Below are 18568 nucleotides of genomic sequence, written 5' to 3' on the forward strand. Positions count from 1 at the left end.
GGGGGTGGTGTAAAAAAAACCACATTAAAATGTATTTGAAAGCTACTCCAACTCAGGACTTCGTGTGTACGTTATGAATACTGAAAGTCCTTTGCATCTCTAAATGGTAAGCTGCTCAGCAGTTTGTTTTCTTCTGACAATGCCAAAAACAATAAGAATACATAAGTGAGCCCCATTTATCTTCCAATTCCTTAACATATAAAGACTTATCCCTGGGCGAGGTTTTCAGAAGGACTGGCTCTTGAGATGCAAGGCTCCAACCACAGGCTTTGCAACTTGAAAGGCTTAGAAATACATACCTGTCTACAATACAAGTCTTTCACTGCTCTGCCAAGGTATTCCCTGGACGAAAGTGGTAATAGGTTTTTCACTGAGAATTCAAAAATGGCAGCTGTGATATGAGAATGAGCCATGCTTGCTAAGTGCCAACATTCCATCAGAAAATACATATGAACCTTCAAAGTCCATGAGCCTCTGTGATTCTTGCCCAAACTAACTGAATACGTATCTTCCTCCAAAGGTCTTTCAAATATTTGCAGCTAGGAATCAACCTCAGCACATCATCTAATTCCCAACTCTGCAGCAAGACTTTAAGGATGGAAAGTAACCCTAGTTTCCTTCTTCATTTTTATAAAGGAGTTGCCTAAACTTCAAACATAGACCAAAAGCATCTCATGCCTGACCTTTCACAGAAGTTGACCCAGACTCTACCCAAGCAAAGGATATGGTCACATTCAGCAAAATAGCGGCGCCAAACTGTAACCAGAGGGTTTCAGGGCCCCATCCCATGCGGTGGTCACTTCTGTACACAGAGCATGTCCACTGCATGCAGACCCTGCAGCCTCTGACAGCTGCTGGCCCTGCTGGGGGAAATGCAACAAGTTGATTTTTAAGTGGGTTCTCCTTCCTCACACTGCTTTTTCAACCAATTTTCTTGATTTCTAATCCAGTATAGACCCAAAGTACACTCTAATTGCATTAATCAATTTAAACCAAAGTAACTTTGTTAAGTGAGAAGTGCAGAAAATATTTAGTAAGTACTTCTACTTCGTAATCCTTTCCGTACATGCCAGGATACTAAAAGTTGTAGCGACAGCCAAAAGTCCACACTAGAACAGATTGTGGCTACTTGTGAGACCAGCAAAAACACAATTTGAGAAATTACACGCTGGAATATCACCATACAACTCACCCACCACAACCTGTGCTTTTATAACAGCTTGAAAAACCTACCTTTGTCAAGGTAACTCTCCTACATACAGTCTGAATGCCAGAACACAGTGAACATGCATACTCCACAGCTCTAGGCAGCGTGACCCAGAACAGACAAAAACAACAGAAAAACGTTACATCCCACCCTCTGCTCCAATCACCTCTGGTTTCTGCTCCAGTTTCCCCATCCCCAACAGATGTAATGTTGTACTGGTTTTGGCTGGGATAGAGTTAATTTTCTTCTAGTATGGGGCTGTGTTTTGGATTTATGCTGTGTTGATAATACAGGGATGTTTTCGTTACTGCTGAGCAGTGCTGACACAGAGCCAAGGCCTTTTCTGCTTCCCACCCCACCCCACCCCACCAGCGAGTAGGCTGGGGGTGCACAGGAAGTTGGGAGGGGACACAGCTGGGACAGCTGACCCCAACTGACCACAGGGATATTCCACACCAGATAACGTCATGCTCAGCATATAAAGCTGGGGAAAAGGAGAAAGGGGGGGATGTTCGGAGCGATGGTGTTTGTCTTCCCAAGTAACCATTACGCGTGATGGAGCCCTGCCTTCCTGGAGATGGCTGAACACCTGCCTGCTGATGGGAAGGAGTGAATGAATTCCTTGTTTTGTTTTGTTTGCTTGCACAGCTTTTGCTTTACCTATTAAACTGTCTCTATCTCAACCCACGAGTTTTCTTACTTTTATTCTTCCGACTCTCTCCCCCATCCCATTGTGGGGGGAGTGATTGAGAGGCTGTGTGGTGCTTAGTTGCCGGCTGAGGTTAAACCACGACAAATGTTTACCCACCAAATGCACAGATGTGTTATGAGGATTAGTTAGTATCTAACTACTTGAATATTTAAAGTGCTATTCTTAAAGTCCTAATATTATCACCAGTACATTTGCATATGATTTTATTTATGCTTCTGACATTTGCTTTCCAGATTTTATTAGAGCTTATAAACAATAAAAAAACTACTGCTGCCAGGCCCTATTACACACTTCCATGAGATGACACAGGCACTCTCAGACCCTTCAGGTTTGTTGAAGTCATAGCCACTTAACAAATTTACTCAACTGCTTCCGTAAAAGGAGAAATGACATTTTTATCTTACTTAGTGTTCTTTCTGTAGCAAAGAATTAGTTCGATGTCACTATAACAATAGCAACTTCAGTTCTTTGAATGAAGAAAGAAGGAAGTCTCAGTTCTCTGCAGTGATCACTGCCCTGTTACTTTGGTTAAATGTATGCCTCCAGAGTACTACAACAGCTTCAGCAGCTGGGTGCAAAAAAGGTGATCTCTGATCTGGAGCTCCTGAGTCAGGCTATTTTATGCGCAGTGGAAATTGTCTGCAGATAATAAAAAGGAGAAATAATAGCTCTGCAGAGATGGTTCTCTTAGATGTTTTGGCAAACTGGTCTATTCCATTCATATGCTTTGGAAAAACTTTGATTTTTGACATAAAATAGCCAAGTTTCATTATTTCCCTGTGTGCAACCCAAAGCCCACTAGTTATAATCATAGTCTCAGTCTTCAGGCTTTCCTTTGATGTGTGTGCACACACCTATGCATACAAGTGTGTGTATTGGGAGTGACGGTGAGTTGACTGAAAGTCTGTCCATGTTACTTTTCATTAGCTGTCTATTGAAGATAATGTTTTAATAATAATATATCTTCCTATCTTAAATAAGATATATTAACTTTGTCACACATCAGTTGTTCTCTAATACTGGTTAAAACCTCCTTGGTCTTCAAATTCAAAGCTGTCTCTTTTGCCCTGTGGACACAACAAATTCATTCTCTCTGACCTCCTCATTTACATGCATGCACCCACCCACACAAACATGCATACACCTCAGTGCTTTCAAATGGCTCCCATCCCAGGAAATCCTATGCTCTAAACATGGGCAATCACACTAAAACAGTCACAGTACCTTTACAGTTTAAGAGGAGGCATTTGATCCAACAGTTGATCTTTGCAATGACAAAACTATTGGAGCTGTGACATTTTCTTTTGCATATGAGCAAAAAAACTTTCCTACTTTCCCGGAACAGAGAGGAATTTGGGACCCTCAGAAATGTTGATTTGTACCAACTGAGGATCTGATTCCTTGTTTTCAACTTTCTACTTAAATTGGATTAATTTCACTGAATCATAAAGTAATGGGCTGCAGGAGGTTGTCTAGTCCACACACACACACACACACCTGCTCAACTGTTTTGCATTAATCTATATCCACAGGTTTTCCTGATAGTGCTTTACATATGTATAAAAAGAGAGGACAGAAAGCCTGCCAAGATCATGATCTAGAATACAGTTTAGGATTAATATGGAGTACATAACAGAATTTTTGTATAGTGCTCAAACATATAACCTATCAAAAGGCTAACCTATAAATGAAGTCACATACACAATATATCTAAATCCAAATGGGTCCTATAGGATCTGTCAAAATCTTTGGCCTCAAGTCCTGAGACACTGAGGCATCTGCATAATTTTCTAGTTTTGATGCTACTAGCTTACATACGCATAGTTCAGGTACATGCTGAGCCTCTAAAAAGAAAATGTCTGACATAAACTTTGTCTGTGTAACGGGAAGCAAACCTTCCCTTTTCCATAAGAGATATAAATTATATGTAATTATGTCTTCAACAACTACATGGGTGATTATCTGTTTCTCTGGAGCTTATCAACAAATTAAGACTCTTCTCTTATATTAACTACTCTCCATATCACCAACTGCGCTGTTCTGGCAGTCTTGTTAAGAAACATTCTCATACCACAAAAGGGATTGAGAAGCAAAGAATAAATCGATCTATATAACTAAGCAACTCGTTTTATATCAATGGCTTGTTACAGGATAAGACTTAAAGAATGCCAGTAGAAATACAAACATGTTGACATACTCCAGAATATACTGGGTATTCATTCCTCCTATTATAAAAAGCCAAAACATGTGGATTAACACCTATCCATTTATCTTGAAAGTTTGACATCTGCCAAAGCCCTTACTAGTCCCTCAGAGACGGCCAAACACTATATATTGGTGTTTGGATTAGGATGTCATAACTAGTAGCATAAAGGAGCTAACATAGTAAACACAGGCAATCGTAAGTATGCAGACGTCTGTGGGAAGAAGAGCATCCACTAGCTATACTCCTATGGTAACCACAACCCATCACGCTGCAAACTCATTTAAAGAACAGCTTTGGTGAGGAACACTCACTGGCCTTTTAGATACTGACCTAGACGGTCACAAGTGCTGTATTAAAGAGGCTGAAAGGTCTCCTCTGCTTCGGCTTCAAACATTGTCAAAGGACTTTGCTACGATACACTGTCCTACTGGGAGGCACGCAAGCTTTCAAAGCATTAGCTACTTCCCAGCCTTATTATGCCTGCCATCAAGATCACTAACAGATTATTTCATCTAAGTTATGGTTCTTTTGCATTCAATGACTCCAAAAATAAGCTTGCTGACAGTAGTTTTCTAAAAAACAGCAAACAAAAAAAAAATCGAGTTATAAAAAGTGCTGAAGGAGTTTGCAATGAGTCATCCTGGAAGCATCATTTTAGGACATCTACACACTGAGTTGGCAATTATATGTCGATGAGTCCAATCAGAACAGCTGGAACGTTAAATATCAAACCTCACAACAAAGTGCTGCAGACCAAGAATTATTCAGTGAATCATTATGAGTGGAAGTACCTCTGAGAAGTCATGATCTCTTGAGGATAATTCATGAACAGAAAAAGGCCAAATTCATAAAATTATTCACTATAAATTATTCACCCTCCTTTTTGGTGGTATGAAGTGTAAAATTAAGTGTTTCATTTTGATTAAGTGAGGAACTGAACACCATAAATACAATATTTGACTCAATAGAACCTAGGAAATTGACTGCTTTTGGAGGAAGGAGAATAAACTTTTCTTTCTATCACTCTTGAAACTTGATTAGCTGTTTGCACAGTGAATGTGTACACAGAGCCAGATCCCAAAAGATGCTGAGCTTGTACAACTCCCACCACCTTCAGCTGTGGTTACTTGGCACATTTCAAGTTCATCTGCAAAACACCGTATGCAAAGTGCTAAATTTTGGTATTTTTTTCTTGGAAAAGCTCATCAAATTAAGGAAAGCACCGATGAATGGTAGTAAAATTGTATCAGAAATTTCACTAGCAACCCCTTACCTTCCCAATCTTCCCTTCTCAGGGCATCTTTGCCACTGATTAAGCTGGAAATACCAGGTTCACAGCTCTTCTCGCTGATCGTTTCTGCATGTGAAGAAACTTTTGCTTTTAAAGAGCTGTGTTTTTTCTCAACTCGGAAATATTTCATTCCTCTTCCACCCATTGCCCCACACACAAAGACAAGTACAAAACATGCAGCTTCAGTTAGACTAAAAAAGAACATCTGGGTTAGAGGACTCCTTGCACTTTTTTTTTTTAAATAACATTTTTGAAATTGTATTTCCCAACAGGGTAGTTTCTGAATATTTTTCTTTTATCTTTTAAAGTGCACTGAATATTTTCCTCTCCCCTGCTATTAATTACATAGTATTTGCTTTTTGTTTATTTGGGGTGTTTTTTGGTCAGGCCCCAAAGTGGCATCATCAGACAGAATCTCCCATTTCTTCCTTTGCTCTTTCCTGCCTGCCTGCTGCATTAGCTTCAGCTTTGTTACCACTGTTACGAATAAACACTCTCTCATAGTGCTAAGATACTAATGAGAACACTGAAACTGCACACATTAATTACTGACAAGAGTACACACAGATTTTCCTTTTTAATCTTGTTCAGATGTGGCAGGACTTGCAACCATCTTTTAATACATTTCAACAGTGAAAAATACGTACAGCTTTCTCATATTAATACGTTTTTCTAGTTGCTGCCCATATAAAGTCATGGCAAAGCAAGGAAGAAAGTAAAAGCTGATGTGTAAGCACACAACACCACCCTATTCTGAACAAAACTGAACACAGAGAAAATCAATGAGATGTAAGGTCAAATGATGGCCATACCTTAGAAGCTGTGCCACATGTGGTTGCCTCTTCAAACACACACATGAATTCTGGGGGATCTAAACATACAGAGCAGAGACATGGATGCAGAGATAACTGAATTTGCGACAAGCCACATGGCTAGGACAACGCCAAGTTCAAGGAAAGATTTGGTACCATGCATATTTAAACTGGACCTGTTTCCTCATCCTTTTATGAAGTTGAATCACTTCTTTTCACACCAGCTCTCCTAGGGACTCAGACAATGGCGGGCAATGAAAAGGGCAGCCCACAGGGATGAAATCTTACCAACAGCCGTCATCACTTAGTGTTGCCCGTTTCATAGAAAGCAGAAACCTGCCATCCTTCCCAGCCTTTAAGAGACTTTTGCACCCCCTCAAGGTGTTTTTACAGTTCTCCTCAACTCTCCCAAACTAAAAGGAAACTTTTCCAAGGTTATGATAGTTAGAGTTGAGATTGATGTGTCTTATCACCCTGGGCTCAGGAATATTAAAATATGACAAAAATGAAGCATTTTCTTTCAAAATTACCTAAAAATATTACATCTCCTAAAAGAGAGGCTGTGGACCCTCATTTGTTTCACTTATTCGTCAATCTACAGCTTTTCCCCAGCAGGGAAGAGTCATCTTTTCTTTAGCCTTTTAAGGAGGAAAAAGCTGTAACTAGTTCATTGCCAAATGTTCCGCTCCACTGACAGGGCACTCTTTTGTAGACTGGTTGTTTTTCCAACATCACACACACAACTTTAGCAATAAAAATTAATTCCTGTCTGCTAGTTTTGCAGAAGTCCATTTCATAACCCATCAGCTTAGGAAGTAAATTTAAAGCCTATCTCCTGTCAAAAGCAAGCAAGTTTTTTCCCTTACCCTGTGAGTCTGGCATCTCTCCAGCCTAGATCCACATTTAGGAGCAATATTAATTTCTGTTTCTCTCAGTTGCAGCTGTGCAGGGATAAAAAAGTCATTTTTTTTATCCTGGCAGGATAGAACACGCTTTTTAATTTGTCACTATATTAAGTTAATGACCAAGTACTGAAATCATTCCTTGGAATGACCTTGAGTCCAGCTGAAGGTGGGAGGTGCATGGTCTCCTTGTGCTGGAGCTCTTCTCATTTTTAGTAGAGCGACAGTCATACCTTTCAGGTATTCCAGAGAGCCCTACCTAGCCCTGCGCTTTGCAGGTGTCAGCAGCCAAAGCCATGTTTCCACATTGCTTAAGGATAACTTAAATTGGTAAAATGTAAGCCTTTCTGAGGATAGGAAAAAAAAGGATTTCTGCTCAGCTGAAGAATGCTGGTAGGAGCACGTTACCTTTCGCCCACCCCTACCAACATAATCCACATTTTATTCATGAAGCATGTTGCTGTAGGCATACGCAAACTGCACAGAAATATACCCCATGCAACAAGGCAGCCCAAACAGGATAGCTGTAGAGGAGTTGTAGGACCACTGAGTGTTAGCGCAGATGGCACTACACATGGAAATTCAAAACCAGTCCTGAAACAATGCATGTATACACCACCAACTGCACCTTCAGTCTGTCGCAAGGTAGGTAGCAAGGGTAATTGAACATCTGCTAGAATTTGGTCCCATAGTTATTTCTAATTGGGTTCTTTCTCCCTCTACACCTGAATTGATAGCGGGTGTTTGGTCTAAGCACTGTTTTAAACATTTCTGATGGTTCTGGCACATCCCTTTATGAGGCACCAGATGTGCAGGTACTGAAATAGCTGCTGCCGACTTCTACCTATAGGGAAACTGGAAGGAACATAATTAAAAAATAAAATAAAATAAAATAAAATAAAATAAAATATTGTTTGCATTGAGAACATTTAAAAAAAAATGAAACATTGAAAAGTGGGTTAACCAGGGGGAAGGGGGAGATTTCTATTTTGAAACGCAGTTTTGGATTTCTCCAGGCTTGACAGTCCATCTGGACATTGCTTGATGCCTAGTTACAGCAACACATCATGTTTCATTTCAGTTCCCGTATTTTTTTGCTTTTAAAGAGTCTCCCATAGTCTCCTCCCACCACAACATTTTCCGAAAATTCCATATTATGTTTTGTGTCAGAAGAACATCAGTGAAGAGCAGCACTTGCTTAATGCAGTGCTCAGGCCACCAGGAAGGCAATGACTGTATGCTCCCATCTTCTGCCTGTTATTTTCTTGGCTCCCTTATCAGCATCTTCCCTGGATAGTTCCACACAACTCTAATTATAGGACTGAGGATAACAACCATCAGGAAAGCAATACTTTATTTTTATACCTACTGCCAGTAGTTTGCTACTCACATTGCTCTAGGAAAAGAGAAAAAAAAATTATTTACAAATGTATCATTATACAGCAGATCTTAAATTGCACAACTATTAGCTGTAAGTATTGACTATTGTGAAAGCTCTGCTGCTGCCCGTGAAAAGGTCAGGCCTTTTCATTTGTGTTCTTTTTATGTGAGGAATACCAAATAATAAAACACACAATTTATTGGGCTGCTGAGATTTTTTTCCCCCCAGACCTGCAAAACAGTCACTAGGTTTGAATCTTCTTTCCCATTATTATAGGAACAAGGTGATTTCACTTTCTTTACTTTCTTGAGGAAAAGAATTTAATTTCCCATAGTAGCACCCAAAATGAATAGTCTTTATTTTCCAGGTAAGCATTATACAAACAGTTACATCCTTATGAGCTGCCTGTGCCTCTATCCCTAGGGTATCAATAGAGAGTGGGGTGCTTTTGCTTTGAGGACATGATAGAAATAATAACTCCTTACTAGTCTATCAAGCCAGCTAACAATGTTTTCAAAGCACCAACATTTTCAAAGCACTGAGTACCTCATTTTAAGGAATCATATCCAAATGTAGATGTCTGAATGAAAACAATTTGACCTTAGGATTCCTCAATTTCTAATAGCGCCCCACGTTCAGCACTTTAATAAAACCATCCATTTTATTTAAATTTCCTAATTAACTACATGAAATTTTAATCTTAAGCCATATAAGTCATATAAGTGGAGCTGCCTAGCTCCATTTGTACAGCCTCACAAATTCGCATTTTTTTATTATATCATCATCATCTAGGGGCTGTTGAGCTAGTAAAACACCAAAATAAAGTTTGACCTTAGAGGCTGTGGAGTGTACATTTTTGCTTACCTTGTTTCCAGGAACCTCTGGACATCTGTGAGGAATGGCACTGGACCTAGCTGATCTACCTGGGGGATGGAAAGGATGACCTGTAGCACCTCTCAACTCCCCCAGACTTATCTTCTGTGATCGTGTGGAAATGATACATTTGTATGGCAAATAAGACCATTCCTGCTTCTAAGAGTTAATTCTTAAACAGAGTTTTGAATGAGACATAAGACTGTGCTTCAGGGTTTACAATAATATTAAGGATGTGTATTTTCTCAAAATATTGCGGATAGAGTTTCATCCATCTCTCTCTGAAGCATCCCATATTGGTCAGGCCTGGGAAGGAGGGTCAGGCAGACTGCACTTCTGATCCAATATGACAATTCCAGTGTTGAGTATCTGTACAGAAAAGTGTGGGCATTGAATACCTGCTCACACACAGCAAAGCACTTAACATTTCTCCCATTTTGAAAGATTTCACTATCTTGAGTCACATTTTACATATTACATATACGGAATAGCAATAAAATGAGTCCCAACATGCATACATACATGCACATATATACATATAATACACATAAACATACCTATAACTATATGTATACTTAGAGATAAAATCTGTGTGCGTGCATAGCATAAAAGCATGATTATTTTGCTGTCAAATACAAACTAATATTGTTTCTGTAGTAACTGAATTGAACTTCAAAGGCCTTGAACAGATTTAATCATTATAGCTGGGGTTTGATGACAACAGCATCAAACATGTCTCCCTTGAAAGATCAAACAATATTCTGCTCTTCTGCTTCAGTAGGCAAAGTTTCATTCAATGACATTTTCTGTCTCAAAGAATGTGAAGAAACTGATATTCTGCACTTTACAATGACCAGGAATCTTTTTTTCTCTTGCTTTTAACAGCTCTTGCAAATGTTTACATTTTACCCTGGAATAATTGCCAGTTTTAATTCCTTCAGCCTACTTAATCCCTTGTTTCTTTACCACTCCCTTCAAAGTTAGGCATCTGGAATCAAATAAATTAATATACTGATGTTTGGCAACCACCGAACACTGATCATCATTTGCAGTTCTGATCAACAGCTTTCGCATTTGCTGCAGTTAGAACAAGAAACAGCCACCTAGTGAAGTCCATACCGAAAACTGGAAGAGGAAAGAGCTAGTCAGGTTTTTACTGGTTTGTAGCAGTTGGATGCATTATAGCTGTTTGTAGAAAAAAATGAGAGAATTTAGGAGGGCTCAGACACACGCCAGTACGTGACAAACCTGGCACCTTTAGCCACTTCATTCTTCAACACTGAACAACTGTTGAGCTGGTGCCCACCAATTTACCCAGGAAGACGCCACATTTTCATTTTCCTCTAAGTTTCTGGGTAGCTTTTGCATGTTCCCTTTTTTATGTGTTCTCTCCTGAGAAATTGGTATTTTTCAAGTTTTTAATCATACTATAAGATTCAAGCTATATTTTTTAATAAACTAAAAAAAAAGGAAAATATTTTATATACAGCTTCTTCACATAGATTTTTCAGAATGACACTGATTAAAACCAAGTAAAAATACCAGAAGTTACCTTGGGACTGCTTGAGTAAGAAAAGAAAAACCCACCTGCTCTAAGATACAGGGATATATTTTTCCACACTGCTTCAGCAGAAGAAGTCAAGGGAGGAGGGAGGCAAGGGAGAATAGAAGGGATAAAGAAGAGATCTTCTTCAGGCTTGCCTGCTACACATACAGCTCTGTATACATCAGAAACCCAAGCGTTACACTGAACACAGATCTATTCCCTGGAGAAACAATGGCAGCTGTTCGTTATGTTGTCTAAAAGGGTACTGGAAGGCTCCCAAATATTACACCAATGAGACTGATAAGTATAAAAATCAATATTGAACAGCGACAGCACATGCAGGTATCGAGTCGAAGCTCATGTGATGAAGGTAGAAGAGGCTCGACTTTAGTTATAAATAAACCATTTTCCCCATTGCTGGAAATGTATATCCTACACTTCAAGAAACTATTGACAGAGAGCAAATATTGCCTCCTGCCCATCCATGCGATAGAAAAAACAAATGAGGCAGTCACAACCAAAGACAATGTTAACGTCTACATCATCACAGTCTCTTCCTCATCTCAGAAAAACGTTCCCCCTTCCTGATTATTCATGGACTCACCTTATAACATACACACCTAATTCCTGGTAGGAATTTCCATGGACAAAACTTTAACTACTCCTTGAATTTTCTTCTTTGATTCAGGTATCTTCATTTTGCTGGGGTCAGAGTAGAGTTTGTACCTTTGGCTGATTGTCAGGAATTGCAGGTACATTAATAACTGTAGATTGAGAATAAAATCAGTTTGTCTAAGAGTAGTGAGTGCCAGAAATTTGGTAAAATAGAATTTGGAAAATAAAGCATATCATTTGTGATTCACTTATGGTCTCAACTGGAGTTTTATGGAGTTCTAGTGCAATTACATTGAGAAGAGTTTCACAGAAAACCTTAATTTTGAATTAAAATGTCTAGGGAAGCAAAGGCATTAGGGCTTGTACTTTATTTTTCTTTAGCAGTCTGAAAAATCCATATTACAGCATTTATTATGTACTCAGAGATATTTTATTGCAGCTCTGTAGAAAATAGCTGTTTATCCTACTGTGTCTCTGAACTCAGTAAGGTAGTCCTTAAAAATGTAATAAACAAAAGGCTAGGGACTCCCACTCCTCTCTTGCAGACAGTGTACATCCCTCATGGCATCAGGAGTGGTGAAGGACTCCTGTTTACTAAGTAAAGGTCATGAGCAAAAGGTCATGAGAAATTGTGTACAGATAACAGTTTCTGCTGTTAGAAATGGTCTTTTTTTTTTTTCCTTTTTTTTTTTTTAACTTTTTTATAATTGATGCTCCCACATCTGTACATAGGACCCTATCCCCTGACTTTGACAGAGAACTGTTATCTTTAGTGTGCAGAATGCCCCCACTGAAGTCACACGTGTGCACAGATGTTCACGTACCCTGCGCGCACACACCACAATGAGCAAAAAACTCAGAACCACAAGAAAGAAACTGCTTTTCTCTTTGGGAATCCTGCATTAATCTTTTCTCTTTTTTTGTCTTGTCAGTAAATGTAATGAAAACACTGGCTCAATACCGCATAACTCATTAGTGCTAGAACGTAATGTGTTAAGCACTGCTAGAACATCTAGCCCATTATACAAGAATGAAAGCTAATCTAAATATGGAGTCAGAAACAAAAATCTATGACCTTTTTATTTTTTATTTGGTAGGTTTCTTGCTGACTTCATTTTGCTGCTCTGCTTTCCCTACATTTTGTAGAAGCCAAAAAAAAGTGAGAAACCATTACAAAAGGCAGGACGCAATAGAGCGATTACATAGTACCATCTAGAGCCTGCAACTGTTATAACACCTCTGAAAAGAAAGCCTTTTCTGGACTCTTGCTAGGGTCTGTGTGCAAGTGGTAAAAAGAAATCCTGTTTTTTTTCAAGGGCCACAGAGACGATATTCCAGTATGATGGAAACTGACCTAGAACTAAGCACTTTGCATCTTTTATGCAGGCATGCTGGTTTTAATACTCTGTTTCCATAGATGGCATTTTCAGGATGCTTTATTATCCTACAGCTGATCCTTCAGAGGAAAAATGGATCAAGGGATAAAATGGTATATTTGACTTAATCATTTTGGCATGTTGGGTTCTTTGGTCTGTCAGTGTGAAAGCATATTTTTCACCAGTCACTGCAGACAGGCTCACAGCATGTAGTTCACATCTCAACGGCACTTTCAACATGACTAACTGTTGACAATACTTGAACTTTTGAGCCCTGCCATCCTTGGGCACAGTCACAAGAGCAGCAGGCAAAAATACGTCAGTCTTCAAGGACACTAGGTCCCTCCCCCTCTTCACGAACTAAAGCATTCAGCCTCCCTTTTCAAATCCCCTCTCAAAAACACACCATGAATCCCATTTAATTAGAAATGCTCTCACACATTCATTATACCAGCTGGTTTTGACTCAGAAAGCATACTCTTCTGGCTCATTTCTATAAGCAGCACCTCTGTTCAAATACAAGATTCCATAAGCAGGACTTGCGTTTTCTCTGTGCTTTCTCATGCCAGGGATTGAGCGCTCTGGCAACTCTTAAATATTAGTAATAGTAACAGGCCACTTTTAGACTTCCAGGGACATGTGGAAAAGGAGTGGACAGACAGACAAATCCATGCCCACACATCTCTTTCCTCTCATTACCCCTTCTCCCCGTCCCTTTCTATCCAGCAAGTCCACCCGTCCTCTTGTCTCTATTCCATTTTATGAATATCTCTTTTCTACAGAGGCTTGCCTACAGCTATCGGTGGTCCACAGTATGGCAGAATTAATGCAGTTGATATGTGATAGAAAGGCGAAATGTTGGCAATATATGATTACAGATTAAATGATGCAATTTCAGGGTCAGCACTACAGAAGGCGCTTATGAAGAGGCTGACAAGTAAAGATGAATGGCAAATGAGTGAGGGCAGTTACAGTATTTAATGTACATTTGCCTTCTCTGAGATCTGTAGACTCTGCTACCATCTGCTGGTTTATGAAAAAGAGCCAGGGAATCTATTTTAGTGGCTCTATATACATAATCTTTCAGCTGTATCTCATTATGAGAACAGTCCTCATTTCAGGTCACAGCCTACCTTCAGCCTCCACAGAGCTGTCAGTTAGGCTCACTTTTGTTTCCTGATGCATTTCCGACAGCAGGCGTGAGGAAAAGAAACAGACAGTGCAAAATTTATACTAAACCCAAATAATATATCCCAGAGTAAGGCACATTTTCAGTATTTTGCAAAAAAGAAAAAAATGAATCACTGCAATTAGTTCCAGTTTATTCTAGAGGGCAGAGGGTGAGGACAAATTGAAAGGTATTCATTCTGGTTTTGAATGAACATACCCTTCATTACGCTTCCCTATACAACTGATACATAAATTGTCGTACTCCACTGAAATCAATGGAGCAATGCAGCCTGCTCTCTTTTGAGAATGTGAACCAGGGAGAACATGCTAGACCTAAATGTAACTTAATGCAAAGTTATGGCCAAGTTACATTAAATAGAGGAAGAGAGAACACATGAATGTATTTCCAAATACAGTATTTTTATTCCACACATTCTTCCCTTAGACACATGTAATAATACATAGACACTTACAGAACTCACAAAATAAACCGGTTTTAAAATCGCCACCTCTTCTTCATACATTTAACCTGTCAGGACTATCAGAAAAGGGTTGGCAGTGGTGGCAACTTTTACAGAAGGGTGGCCTTATAAATTGGATGCATACAATCAACGTAATTCTGTAGAGTTTAAGGCCAAAAGACATCATGGCGGCCACTTCCATATTTACTGCAGTCCACAGATTTTTACCTAGTGACTCCTCTTTCAAGTCATCACTTCTAGCTGAGTTGGGGGTTCAGAGTGGAGAAAAGCACATATATGTCCCTCAATTCAGAAGATTAACTACGTGCTCAGGTCATTTACGCTCACTCAGCCTTATTTCTGGTGCACGGTAAGGTCCACCTTGGTAGTAGAACAAAGTTGTAGCACTCCATGGGAAGCTCAAGGAACAGCAGCAAGCCAAAGAGGCCAAAGCCCTTCAACAGCTACCTGGCTTCACAGAAAAGTCCATGCTATCTCAGCCCTTTCAATAGCAGTTTCCCCTCCTGGGACTAGCCAAGACTCCCCTAGCTCAGCTGGAGGATGCTGTGCCTCACTGATGTCAACGGCCATCCCCATTTCATGGTAATATGTAAAGACTGGGGATTCCTCAATTTGAAGGCATTGGAGCAAGGAGCTCTTGGAAGCAGTTTTGAGAAATGCCTATGATTAATGGCCTGTAGCAAGCCTTCTGCATCTTCCCTCACAAAATTGGACTCACCACCAGCACCGTAAAGTAACAGCAAGCAGCATCCTTTAGGACTTCCATACTAATATGAACAAGGAAAAGGGATGTGCACATGCTGTTTTTGCAAGGGTAGACATCACAGGCAGCTTGTGTTCACTACTTGCCATCTAGCAAAAAGGAAACTGAGGTTACTGGAGTCAATGAGAAAACATTGGCTGTATCTTTTAACAGAGGTTATACCAGAACTCCTTTTAAAATAAAACTGGACACAACTCCAGTAGTACATAGTCTCTGGAGAAACAGAATTAAGGTGGCTGACATATGATGCTTGGTTCAGAGGTGAGATGAGGCAACAGATACCTCGCAGATGAATCACAGTAAAGCCCCGGTGTAGCCCCAAGGGACTTGGACCAGTCTGTCTGGAGGTGGGCTTTTCTTGGTATATTTCAGCCAGACCTTTTCTATTACTACAACAATCCTTTTCTATTACTACAGCATTTTTAATAACTCTCTACTTCTATAAACAACTCTGTGGTGAGCACAGAAAAATGAAATATTTAAAAACACACCTGCTAATAGATTTAAGTCTTTAACACTCCTTAATAACACATCATCCTAATATTTGCTTTTGGGAGGGAAAAAGAGCAAGTATCCCATGAGGATAAGCCAACGTGAATTACAGACCACGCACTGCTTGTCATTAACAGGCTTGGAAGAATACGGGAGAAGATCTGATTTGACCAAAAAAAATCACCGAACACAGCATCATAGAATGAATTATTGATACAATAAACTTGCTGAGCTGCTTCATACATTGAAGAAGCCAAGGGACAAATGAAAGAATCAGGCTCCAGTCACATGGTTACCCATCCCTATTAGATTAATTCAGTTATCTACAGGATTTGCTATTTATATCAAAGAAACTGGAAAAAAATATTTACAGTATGTTTGGTTATATTTATTAGAAAGCAGCAAAAGCACAAAGCTGCTTTGCAACGACAGTTCCCTTTTTTACTCTAGCTGAGAAGAGAATTTGGCTCTTATTTTTGAGACCCCAGAAGGGGATAATCTGCAACACTGGAAAAGAGCGGGGGGGGTTTCTGTTTCCAGAGAACTACAAACTGCTGCAAGGGAGGATAAGAAACAGCCACAAATGTAACCATTAGCATAGGCTTCACACAGACACGGTGGGACTTCTGCACACAATCCACCTTGCAGCCCAAGGGGCACAATGATGGTCTCTGCTCCTTGCAGGTCCCAGCTCCAAGCTCAGCCTCCTTTCTATTGAACCAACGTTGCTCAGGGGAGTCTGATTTGTATGTGCTCTAGGTCTAGAAGACTTACATCTATTTACAACGCCACATTTGAAGCACAGATGGCTTTGTGCAAATATTGGGGAGCTGCTACCTGCAATATGGGTTTGTAGAGGTATATACCATGTAACAGGACATGCTGCACTTACTTGCCTTACTCTTAATGGTTTGTTTACATTAACAACTCCTAAAACACTCCCTTCTAAGGGAGGGATTTTTTTAGCATTGGTCAATCTTATTTGGAAATAAGACAGCAGAGGGAAATAAAATCCAGCTCTTAAGATGTTTTACCAGTGAGATCAGAACAAAAATATTGCTTCGTGATTCACACACAGCTAAGTGTTATACAGAGATTAATTCTCCCACTTGTTGATGTCAGAGTCCCTGCAAGATAACTACGCATTTCATCAGAGAACCATTAAAATGAGCTAAAACTTATTCAAATTTATAGCAAAAATAGCAATAAATTTCCTTTATTTTCAAACTAAAGAAAATTTAGGATACAGATCATTCAGCTTTTGCCCACTGAAATCCTGTGATTAAAAAAATAAAGTTAGAGCACAGAAAACATTTAATTTTTTCATTAATCTCTTATTTAGCCAGTCTGTCATTTTACTTAGGCAAACCACCACAGTAGAAATGCGAGTTCTGAATCACAGTTTATATATAGTTTAATTCTTCATGTATCCATCTTTCTCAAAGGAATCAGCTAAAATAAATCATAACTTCATCATGGGAATACACAGATGCACATATCACTGCTATAAAAAATGATTAGATAGAAACCTCAAAGAAAAAAAAATGTCATTTTGTTCCCCTTAAAATTTCACTGGCCTAAAAAGTCTTCCTTTCATATGGGTTATTCTGATGTAATTACTATTTTTCACAGGAAAACAGTATGACACACTTGGAGTGTGTAGGATAAGAATGAAATTTAACATGAAAAGGTAATAATAGTGCGCGCTCACTCTCTCATTCTCTCTCTCATTTTGTTCCTGCTGTAGATTAACCAAATGTTCCTTAAATCACCTGAGAAACTCAAGAATCAACAAAAATGTTTCCATGAAATTACCACGAGACAATTTTCATTTGCCATAAATCTCTGAATATCTGTTAGCAGAAAGAGGTTTTGTCTTCAAAGCTGATCTTTTTCCCCAGTAGGAGTGCTCTGAGTGGCACCGCACCTACCAAAATAGCCACTTGGTTAAGCTACTTTTCAGAAACAGAGGCTTTGCCTGTTCTCTGCGCGAGGCAGATGATGATTTTGTACATAAATCTGATACATCCCAGACACATTTCCCTTTAACTGAGTTACTCATGTTTCATTTCATAAAGAATTACAGTGCTTCCCAATTCTGAATAAAGAGCTACATTTTGACATTTAACTTTTTTTTTTTTAAATGGGGAAACAGGGTTTTTTTTCCAACTCCGATGATATTCTCAATTAGTACCTTCTTCTGAAGCCCTTCTTCTAGGCTTAGAACCACCATTTACGAAAAGTAAATACTAAACACTCCATGTTTACTGTTTTGGGGAAAGAAGGCTAAAAAGACTAACTCTTTAGTTGCAAAAATGGGCAACAGCTTTGCCATGTCAGTAAAACCAGTAGTCAAATCTGGACCCAACTAAGTCAGCAGAAATCTTTCCCCTGACTTAATGAGGGCTAGGATTTCACCCAAAGACTTTAAAGCAAGTAAAAGGAAAGAGCAAAGCTTTACCTCTATAGCAAGAAAAGAGAGCAAAGAAAGAGGAAAATGGATTTTTTTTTTTTTAAGAGTTAAAAGGTCATTCATCTTTACAAAAGCTAACGAAACAAATGTCATTAGATGTAGGAGATATAAAAGGTCAAATAAATATCCTGAACATGGAGCTAAAATGTTACAGAAAGACTAAAGGAAGAGGAGAGGCACATTTCTTCCTTTGAGGATAAAATGATTAAAGAATAAAAATAATTTTGGAGAGAACAATCTCAAGCAAAAAAAAAAAAGTCCACATGG

Source organism: Aptenodytes forsteri, unplaced genomic scaffold, assembly GCF_000699145.1.
Source record: "Aptenodytes forsteri isolate BGI_AS27 unplaced genomic scaffold, ASM69914v1 Scaffold210, whole genome shotgun sequence".
Taxonomy (NCBI): domain Eukaryota; kingdom Metazoa; phylum Chordata; class Aves; order Sphenisciformes; family Spheniscidae; genus Aptenodytes; species Aptenodytes forsteri.